At 39.9% G+C, this 10787-nt stretch overlaps 1 long non-coding RNA gene across 1 annotated transcript; it reads right to left on the bottom strand.

Annotated features, from left to right (window-relative positions):
* Positions 1 to 233: 233 nt before the first annotated feature.
* Positions 234 to 7524, bottom strand: LOC116721267 (uncharacterized). The gene is made up of 2 exons (XR_004339563.1): positions 7010 to 7524; positions 234 to 371 (listed from the first exon to the last, which is right to left on the bottom strand). It is a non-coding gene; the product is annotated as an uncharacterized LOC116721267 (long non-coding RNA).
* Between the last annotated feature and the right edge of the window lie 3263 nt (positions 7525 to 10787).

The following is a 10787-nucleotide window of genomic DNA, read 5'->3' as shown; positions in this document are numbered from 1 at the left end:
GTTTACTTGATATCGCCTTTGAAAAATGAGTCAAGAAAAATAATCGGCTGAGCATTAGATTTAGAGATTTATTCTTGTACTAAACATATTTATGTTCTGCTGTTAAAGTTTCGACAACCGATATTAAAAGAGGCGTCAAAATGCTGGTGAGAGAAACTGATAAATATGAGTTGATCAATACAAAAATAAACAAAGGCAGTTTCGTCTCATCCGATGAAAAACACTTCCAGCAGTTGGAGTTTTGGAGAACAAAATTTATTTCATGTAGAAACATTTCTCCAGCAGATGGCGCCAGTGCTCTTCCACATCAGGTGTAGAAGCGTCACTGTATTTTCCACACACTTCATCTTTTCTTCTTCTTCTTTTTCTTCCTATTTCATTGAGAACATAATTAGAGTGATGCATCGGAAACACTGGATAGCCCCCCTGCCCAATCCTTCCCCCCACACACCATTTTTCATCCAGCCCTCTGAAAAACACACAAACACTTCCATTCTTATAACCTCTGTTTGTCAGGCACAAACTGTACCCTGGGGTCCATCTTAAAGGAAACAGGACTACTTCATCGAGTCCTTCAGAACATGTTCGTTTCATGAACTATACAACCTGCAGGAACGGTTCGTCCAGTTCCTGCGGCTTCACAAATCACTTTTAAGCTCTTCCATCATTCTTCATGGCGACAGCTGATGACATGGTTGTCAGGTATTGATGTTGAAAACTGTGAGTACTAAAAACCCCTACCTAAAGCTCTTAAAACGGCCTATTTTAATCACTCACACACCAAAAATACCTTTATACGCATTAATACGTACAGCGGACATCCAACAGTGGCGCATCCAAAATGAACTTGTTGCGAATCGTTCAATAACATGTGCTTTTCAATGAGAAAATGTGATTTAAAATAAAAAGGTTATATTCATTTACAAAAAAAAACCAAACAAAAACAAAATCACTGTTACGGAATTTAAATACCCTGGTTTTGGTGCTCGATCCTCAACCTAAATTTGATAAACATAAATAGCCAATCTCAAAAACAATGCAACTTTTTTTCCCCCCTAGCACAGGCCTCTCCGAATGTAACCAAACAGATTGGTTCTTTATCCAATCCGGCTGTGGAATAAAAAAGTCAAGCCGCTATCATCACTGCACCGTTATTCAGAAATATAATCTAATGAGCTTAGACAGCTTTATTCGTTTTTGCTTTCTTGATCTGTTTCATAAATGCATCAATCACGTGTCAGCCGAGCCATTACACACACAAGAGACAGAACAGCAATAGAGTCGCCAGAAGCATCGCAGTCATGACTGTAAAATACCAGGACAGTCTGTAGACAGACTATTAGGTGCTGTAAGCTTTGGAGCTCATCACCGCTTCACTTTAAGACCAATTGACATTAAAACATCCATCTCAAGGCTTAAGAATTGGCTAAAGATGAACCATAACTGTACTTGTTGTTAAATATTGCAATTGTTTGTGATTCAGTAGTTTTAAGCACATAGGTTTATATATCGTTTTTCATCATTTTGTTGTATTTACTGTTCATCTTGACAGTTTCATTTTAACCAACTCTTAAACGTCTTTCTAGGGACGAGTGTTGAGAATTAGCTATGGCTGTATGCGCGCAATGCTGGCGTCGCGTTGTTCTTATCGATGTTTTTGTATTTGTGCCTGTCGAATAAACACCAAAATGAATAAATAAAGATAGAAACCATCTTGACATTAGCACAGAAGCTAACATCCATGGTCTTCTTCATATCTGCTCTTGGTGGTAGAGCCAGCTGGCGACCAGGAAATGAAAAGGCGCTCCGGATTGGCTGCTTTGCAAACACACGCCGATACTGTTGTAAGTAGCATTGGGCCTGGGAATTTCAGCTTCCCAAACAGCATTTTCTATGAAATGTTTTAGATATGCTATGTGAAAAATAAGAAACAAGTATTATTAGAATATTCCCAGTCCAGTGTGATGGGGCGCCCTATGTTGGACACTGCACTAGGATCTTTGGAAGCCAAGTTTCAATGATCTCAGTGAATGACTGTGGTAATAAACTTAGCTTTTATTCAATAAAAAAAACAGTGCTTGAGGTTTCTTATATATGAGAATTTTAAAAACCAAGTCAGGCCGAAAATAACCTGGTGTCACGTTCTTGAATGCATATCTGACCGTTCATGCTTTCTAAACCTCAAACGAGCCGCTCTCACGTGTTCTGTTACTATCTCTATCCTGGCAAGGCAACCGTTTGCTGACTGACAAGAGACAATCGTTGCTCTTCACGGGTCAGTAATCAGTGACCCTGTCGGGTTTTCCAGAGCAGCTATAAGAGCAGAGCTGACCTAACAATCTCCGGCGCGCTGTGAACGAGGAAGTCTCTAAGTTGTTGCCAAACACACATTTGTCATTGTTGCTGTGGATGACAACAGTGTGACAGTATGTCACCGTTTCCTGTGGCTTCTTAGAAAATAGGTGGGAGAGACTCACAGCCCTGATGTTTATAACTGCAAGTTTGTTAAAAATCCCCAAAGGTGAATGTTATTATCTTTGGGTACAGTTTTGTTTTTGGCCTAAAAATCAACTTAACGAGGACCAAGTACAAAACAAAAGTATAAGAAAAGTAAAAGACAAAAGTATGGCAATGAATACAGCTGTGATCAAAAATATTTCAACAATATAATGGATTTTTTTCATTTTTATTTGTTTGTAAGAGATCCACACTTAAAAGTTCACCCCTAAAACTAAAAAGAGTCCTATATGATAACAACATTTGTTGTAATAAAACTAAGTGGAGGTGGTAGAATCAATGTCATGAGTTGCGGTACGCTTTCCACACAGTTTACATCCAATATTCAGTCGCCTTGAACAACTGAACAAAAAGCTCAAGAAGTCCAAAGGTAACCCAAAACCATGGGATGAGCAGTAAACTGCAGATTCGACAAACCACCGTGAAAACCAGTGAGCTCAGATTCTGGGAAGGGGGACTGACACATGGACGCGGGGGCAGCTGATGGGGAATACGGGGCAGGTGTTGAAATGCAATACGGGAAACAAGGGCGACAGAGGACACGAGAATCAGAGAAACCAAAACCTCCAGCTCAAATGAGTACACACGCATAAGAACATCCAGAGAATAAACATGAAACTGACTGGAAGAAGAGATTTTCTACCTGACCATTGGCCTTCAAAACTCTCTTAGAGCTCATAGCTTTAAACAATGAGCTATATTAGGTCTGTGAGAGCAGCCATTACATCTATAATTTTAACTATAGAAAAAAAGACATGTTATGACATGCTAACAGTTTCTATCATTTGCTTTTGCCGCTCCTTGTTAAAATCTCTGTCTGGCTGTATGGACAGAAAGTTGAGGCAGAGAGACGTTAGAGTCGGGGGTATGACCCTCGACCTTTATGGCTGATGGAAGAAACTGTTTGAACTTCCTCCATCTAGTTGCTCTACATCCACGAAGCCTCCTTTTCAACTCCTCTGGGATTTGGCGCTGCAAATCAGGTATTATTTGAGCTTTTGAGATGGTAATCAGCAGCTCCCAGTTGGGAAAACAATGCTCTGTTGCCATAATTGCGCATCATAACAACTGTCCAGACTTAAAAGAGAAAAAAACAAAAATCCTTCCAGCTGCATAGCGTCAAAAGCCAGGAGGAATATTTATCATTCAACTCCTCAACCAAAAAAGTGAACAAAAGTTGCTACAAGAACAAATTGGAACTAAAATAGCAGAGCTACTTGAACACCACGATCTGTGCCATTCTAGAAATTAGCAGCATTAAACTCAGTAAACAGAGTGCTGTAGTCCGTATAGAGTTCACACAACAAAGGTTTCCTACATCCCAGTGTTTTATGTAATATTTCCAGTGTGTATTTTGAACTAGAGATGATCAAATGCGGTCCTTAAGTGTCCAGAAATGATTTAATTAAAATGAAATGTCCTAATAGGAAGCTACAAAACAAATGCTAACTTTAGCATTGCTAGCTAGTCCTAAAATTCGTCCACTCTTTAAACTGTTTGTGTCTAGTTTGTCACTTTTCCACTGTCTCAGCTTTCTACCACGAACTCAAAATGTGTCACTGACACAATTAATCGAGGCTGGAGGTTAATTCAGTGTTTATGTCGCCGAGCGTTGTCGGCAGGCTAAGCTAGCAGATGAGTCAGAACTGTCAACACAGCAGACACCTCAAGAAATTCTCCCTGTCTTACTTCAAAATTAGAACCACAAACATAAATTCTGCTGGCCTGTCTCTTATTAATATTTTGGACTCATACAGCAACCTGAGAGCGCTTTTGGCATTTTAATATTGTGACATTTTTCAGCAAAAGATAGCTGCTGAGGTGGACACAAAAAGTCATATAGGTTCATTGAATCTGTTTGAAAATCTCAATGTTTTATTGTAAGGTACATTTTCAGGATAGCATCATTTTTTCTTACTAAAAATGTAACGTTTGTATACTGTATTATTCTTGTCATGATCCACGGACCCTTATTTTTTTTGCACACTTATTAAATTTAGCGAAAAGGGGAACTTGACTCTATGCTGTGCGTCTTGTCAAATAATGTATGGATGCCAACAAAATTATAATATTTGACTTTATTCTATAAAACAGATTAGCTTTTTCTTTTTTTTTTTTGCCATTTACGTGGGACAAACTGAATTCCGATGCAATATCTACTAGATAGGGAGGATGGAGAGAGAGAGAGAGAAAAAATTTGTTTGGATGTAATTTATTCCCTCCAGGTTTTCAGATTCCCCACAGCTTCCTGGAAGAGTCGGAAACATCATAACTTACTGCAAACATGACAAAGGCCAACCCCTTAACTGTCACATCCTCACTTTCTGCCCGGTCAGGATTCGATCAACATTAAGATACATTGCAGTGTCTCTGCGCATTTCATGTTCCTGTGACGCATCAATCTGATTTACAACACAAACAAAGAGTGGGAAATGCTTGTTGATGTTTAGAAGTAAGCTGCTGAGCTTCTTGTGAGATTTACAATCTGCTGTTAATTCCAGGAACATTTCTGCCCGTCTGTAGTGTTGTGGGAAAGACTCAGAGGTTGTGCAAAGAAAATCACAGTTAAATGATAAAGGCTGAACATTTGGTCAGGTCATGGTAAACAACAGAGTGCAGAGGTCTAATAAAAATACGTTCTTGTAGAAAACCCGTTGAGCTTCCAACACTAATGGAGCCACTTTGCCCTTGAAATAAACAACGGTTTAAACAAGCACTGCATTTACAGTGCTGGTCCATGTTTTTCACATGAATATTAATGCAACCCTATACAATTTTATGAGAACACTTCAAAGTCGGCATGGGGAAATTGGTTAGAGTTGATACGAAGAAGGATGCAGAGGAATCTTGAGAGAAAACTTGCTAGAAGATACAAAAGTCTTGATTTGAGCGGAGGCTGGGGCTAACCATAGAGCCTGAGCTACAATGGAACAGCTCGGATCAAAGCATATTTGTGTGTTAGAATGGCCCAGTCAAAGTACAGGCCTAATTCTGTTTGCCGACAGACTTTGTCTGATTGAGGCGTCAGGTCCTTCTGTCTATGGAAACAACAAAGTGGTAAGCTTCAAACAGCAGTAAAACGACAACAAACTTTACTTTAGACGTGGCTTTATTGTGTGTTGATATGTCATCATAGCCATTGTTTTGATAGCCGACGCATCATGCCTTCTATTTATGTTAGCGCTGTGTGCTAGCTTTCATCTCCTTGAGGACATTAATCATACTGTTTTGAATAGTATCATTGCATAAACAATATGGTATTGTTTTTGCCATTTTAGTCTTAGGGAACACATGATCCAAATGCATTTGGTGGCATTCCTAGCGCTAGCATTAGCTAACTCGTTAACTATGTCTACATTCATATTGTGGGAACATTTTAAGGCTCAAACATGTAAGGTAGGATGGACCGGTCTTCCTTTGTAGACATTTTTTTTTAAATCAATTTCCGAACAAAACGTTTCTACCCCCCTAGATAAACGCATCTCTACTTTTAAACTACAATAATGGCCAAATGGGGCAGAGAGGAACGATCTGCAACCAACCAATCAGGTGCATTCAAACAGACAGCAACAAAAGGAGTTGGTTTTAGGTGCAACTCAGAACAGATGTAATAGAATAGACCAATAATAACACAGACCGAATCACTGCAGTTTCACTTTATGTAGATGACAACTGAATTATCTAAATGTGAAAAAGAAGGATGATATGTCCACCTTAAAGCTAATGCCTTTAAAGAAGCAGTATTATGTGTTTTCCAGGCAGATAGTGCCATTTTTTAATCACAATCAAGTAACTATGTTACCTTAAGTTTTTTCTATCAAATATGACTTTAAAGAAACTATCTGAAAACCATCGCATCTCTCCCCTTTAGCAACGTTATTACTAACGTTTCACTGAAGATTAGCTGTTATAATGAGCTCAGCAGATGCACAGTTTCACCAGGTGTTGCTAATTGCTGTTGGCTAGTCTGAAGGAGCTGAGTGGGGGCTGCTCTGTGCGGTGGGATCTCGGAAGCTCCATCTCTGAGGAGGGACCTAAATGGCCCACCCAGATGTTTTTCTCAGCAAAAATGGTTGCCGTGGGAAATTAAAGGATTTCTCAAGCATGCATGAAAGAATCAAAGCAAATCTCCATGTCTGTTTTGGACAAGGGAATAATATTATAACATGACGTAAAACTCTAAAAAGTCAATTTTAAGTAAACACTGCCCCTTTAATTAATGAGCAGCCAATGAAAACGCCTCTGTTTGTGGGGAACCAATAAGTAAAGTTGAAGCAAGAAGACAGTAAATTATCTACTAAGAAGCCTCTTGCATCAGGCTACGTCCAGCGTTACCCTGAAAGTTAAAACTGATTAAATATGTGCTTTTCGCTTCACCGCAATGAGTCAGCATTGTCCCCGGACCCCAGGGCCCCTGCTGGCCGAGTGCATTGTGTGCATTGTTCATCTTTCAATAAAAGTAATGAAACATGAGTTAAGAGTCTAATATCACCTGCTGGTGGTACAAACGAGTGCGTTGATGATGGAGGAAAGTAGACGCACGGAGGGAGTCTATCCACAGCGGCCTGCTTTTCTGCTGCTTTGCAATCCAAATGAAATGAAAATGGCTTCAAGCTCCTTCACGGTGTAATTATTTCAGATCGAGCACCGGGAAGGGACCACTCACTCGGAAAAAAAAAAACCCTGCTGCGTTTAGTTGCCGTGGTAACCTGGTCACTATGACTGCAGAGTTTTAGTTTTTTTCTTCTCGTCCTCCACCGAGTTGGCTCTCTCCGTCTGCGGAGCTATTACTCAGCAGAGAAAACGTGCTCTCAGACTCAGACTGACTCATTTCTACCGAGCGAGGCCTGGTGAGTCGGAACCCCGCCTCTCCTGCCCAGGACGGATTCCACCTCCCTGACAGAAAAAGAAAAGAAAAGAAAAAAAAAAGAGAAAAAGCTCTCCTCTGATCCCCGCTTTGGAAATAGTTTGTGTGAAAACGAGCCGACCGAGCCGCTCCCAGGCCAGGTCCACCTGTGTTTACTGTATGCAGACGAACGCTTTGTTTAGACAACAGCAGTCCGACATAAAACTCGACCGTCGAGTTTATTTTGTGCGTCGTGTTAACACATCATAGTTATTTATGCACCAGCAGGATGGAATATTCCCTCTAAAAATACAAATGGGGAACTTGTGATTGTGTTGTTAGGAAAAAGGGAACTCATCCAAAATGCCCTTGACGTCTGCCATAGTGATGTGTTTCTCTTTACGTAAATGGTGTATGTTTCATTTTCGACTTCTACATATAGATCTCTTAAATTTGGCAAAGAAACTTTTAGGAGGAATTAAATGTGGGCTAAGTGGGGATCTGCTGGTCCCACAAAGCTAAATGAAGAAAAAACAACAACATAAAAACCCCATAAAATGAATAAAAGGTTGCAGGTATGACGTCAATCAGAAATGAATTTTTGAAGGATTATTAACAATATTAGTTTCAAAATTCATAATGCTCAAAGACAAGAAGAGGAAGGCGATGTTCAGTTTTGAGGAATTGTAAAGAAACAAAACAACAACAACAAAAATGAGGAACCAACTTTCTAGGCTCAAAAAATGCTAAGAATATTAAAAAGCCATGTGAGGCAAAGGTACATACATTTTCTAAACTACTTACTGTTAACCTTTTGAAAAACCTGTTCCTCCCCCTGGCCTGTGGTGGCGCTGCACCAAGAACCATTGAAGGAAACAACATAAAAACCTCTGAAGAAGGAACGAGCGCAACTTCCTTCTTCACAAAATGTAAACAAAAATGGAGTGGTGTCAGATTTTAGCCTTTGTAGGATTTTTCTTTTGTCTTTTGTTTTAAAAAAAGCTAACAAAAAAAAACTACGAGCCGTTTCTCCCTCTACCTATAAACCTGTGCGTTTATTTCGGTTGTATTTACCCAGAATGCCTTGCGCTACAGTCCCCTTCCTGAATTTGGAGCGGACACATATGCATTGTATATCCGGAGTTCACTTCAACTGAGCTCTGTTATGGAAAGATAAACCTGCTGTATTACATAACATTCCCAATGAAACCCATACAAGAAATTCTATCACAAATTCCAAATCAGTTGTTTGTAATTTGTACATTCAGCAGAACCCCGTCTAGTCGCGGTTTAGTGTTCGCAGCTTCATCTATTTGTGAATTTTTCTGTGGAACAAAACCCAAATGATGAAAATCTCATGTATTTAAGGATTATTAACTAGGAAGAAATGCCACTTAGGAAGCTGAAATGCCTGGACGCTTAACACGCTATTGGTTGGCGTCTGCAAAGCTGGCAATCCAGGAGCGCCATTTACTTTCCTTGATGCTGATTGGCTGTATCCCAAGAGCAGAAATAGGGTAAACTGTAGACATTAGCTTCTGTGGTAACGCTAAGACCGTTTCCACTGTCTGTATTAATGCATATTAAGTTACAAAATTTAAATTTTTGTATAAATTGATACAAAAAAAGTGGCATATTTCACAGCTTGAATCTGTGATTGCTCAGAGAAAAGACTGTCAAGGAGAAAAGCAAGAGCTTTGAAAACACAACGTTTCCAACTGGAATGGAAAACATCTCCTTCAATAAAATCCTGCCACTTTTTCCCCCTTTGCTGGTTTGAATGGGTATATTTTTTTTGTTGCTGTTTTAAAATATGAACTGTTAGTGGTTTTCCAGCTGTCCAGTTTAATTTGACCGTTTGGCGAGTTTGACGTTTTTGTGTTTGTGTCATGACTTTCCTCTGTGCCGGAGCTGCAGATCTTTCGCTGGAAGGTGGGCTGAACAAAGTGTTCCCATGTTCACATGCCGCTCATCAAACTCATCAGCAGCCGGGTGAGACAACCCGGCTGCTGGGCCCTCCACGCCTGACGGCTAACCTTGTCCCGTGCCTCCTGCCCAGTGTTCCTTTCGCAGTTGTTCTCATGAATTTAGCTGTTAAGCTAATCTCGTCTCCACCTCCTCTCTTTACCGTAACACCATCGAACCAACCAGTCGGCCCTGCTATCGTTTTCTCGTCTCTATCAGGCTAAACCTGCAAGCCCCCCACAGATCCACCACAGAAACCAACACCCCCAGCTCTGCGCATTCCTTCCTGGCCTTCTCGTTCTTCAACTACCTTAAAGCTAACTTCCTCATATGCTAATCTACATCTTACCATCTCCGGTTTTGTCTGCCACCCATTTCAGTTGCAGAGTGGAAGAACCCTCCGGGTTCAAGACTTTAATAACTCCTTGCTCAAGTTTTCCGTTTGTCTTCTGGGAGGATCTGGCGTGTGGGATGGAAGCCTTACTGGAACCAACTTCTTTTTTCCACAGAGGAAACTCCAGCGGTTCAAATAAAACTACTGGCCCTGGAGCTATCGCGATTAAAATTAGATTTTTTGGGAGTGTATCAGTAATAAAACACACAGAGAAGCCTTTTAGTTGAACACTGACCATGTGAAAGCAACTTTACATCATACTATGACTATTTCATGAAGATAAGTTTGCTTTCCATGAGTGGTGGAAGTTGATAAAAACTTTTAATTTAATTGTTGGCGGGGTCTGCAATTGATTAAACGCAATAATCACTTTTTAATTGAAAACTATAGACAAAATAAGCAACATTTTGTTGCTAAATTATTAAATAAATAGGCATATCAGCTCAACAACAAAGATATTCATTGTTTTTAATTTGTTATTCAACCATCAGATCAGTACAAAGTGATCCTTCATGGAACTTCTTTGGCAAAAATCCTTCTTTAGAAATGTGGACTGTGGACGCTAACGTTAGCGTTGGGGACGTCTGTGCTACTGCTACGTATTTAGCCTGGAGATGTTACTTTAGGCTTGTATAGCTTAGCTGATAGGCTAACTCCTTTTTGCACAAGTTGAACACACCAACAGTTTTTTCCAGCGTCCAATCAGATTGTTTTTTTTAAAGCAAAAGTTAACCTCTAGTGGCCCTACAGGAGCGTCCACATCATCCATCACTGTTTGTGGATGTCAGATTTGCATGTGTACTATAAACGTGTGACGACAAAGGTTCCGCCCGGAACCATTGCACGCCAAAAGAATGTGATTAATTACGGCAAGAAAAATTTGAAAGCTTTTAAAGCTGTGTAATTAATTAACTGAAATTAAAGCGTTAGTCGGTAGGGCATGCAACAGAATCTTGTGTGTACAACAATCCTTGAAAATCATATACATCGTACATGTACGTCGATATTCTGCTAATGTAAAAAATAAATAAATACATTTTGCAGTTGGCGTTTCTATTAATAAGA

Source organism: Xiphophorus hellerii, chromosome 6 (assembly GCF_003331165.1).
Source record: "Xiphophorus hellerii strain 12219 chromosome 6, Xiphophorus_hellerii-4.1, whole genome shotgun sequence".
Lineage (NCBI taxonomy): Eukaryota > Metazoa > Chordata > Actinopteri > Cyprinodontiformes > Poeciliidae > Xiphophorus > Xiphophorus hellerii.
Note: the sequence above shows the minus strand (reverse complement) of the source record. Positions and strands in the feature narration are given on the sequence as shown.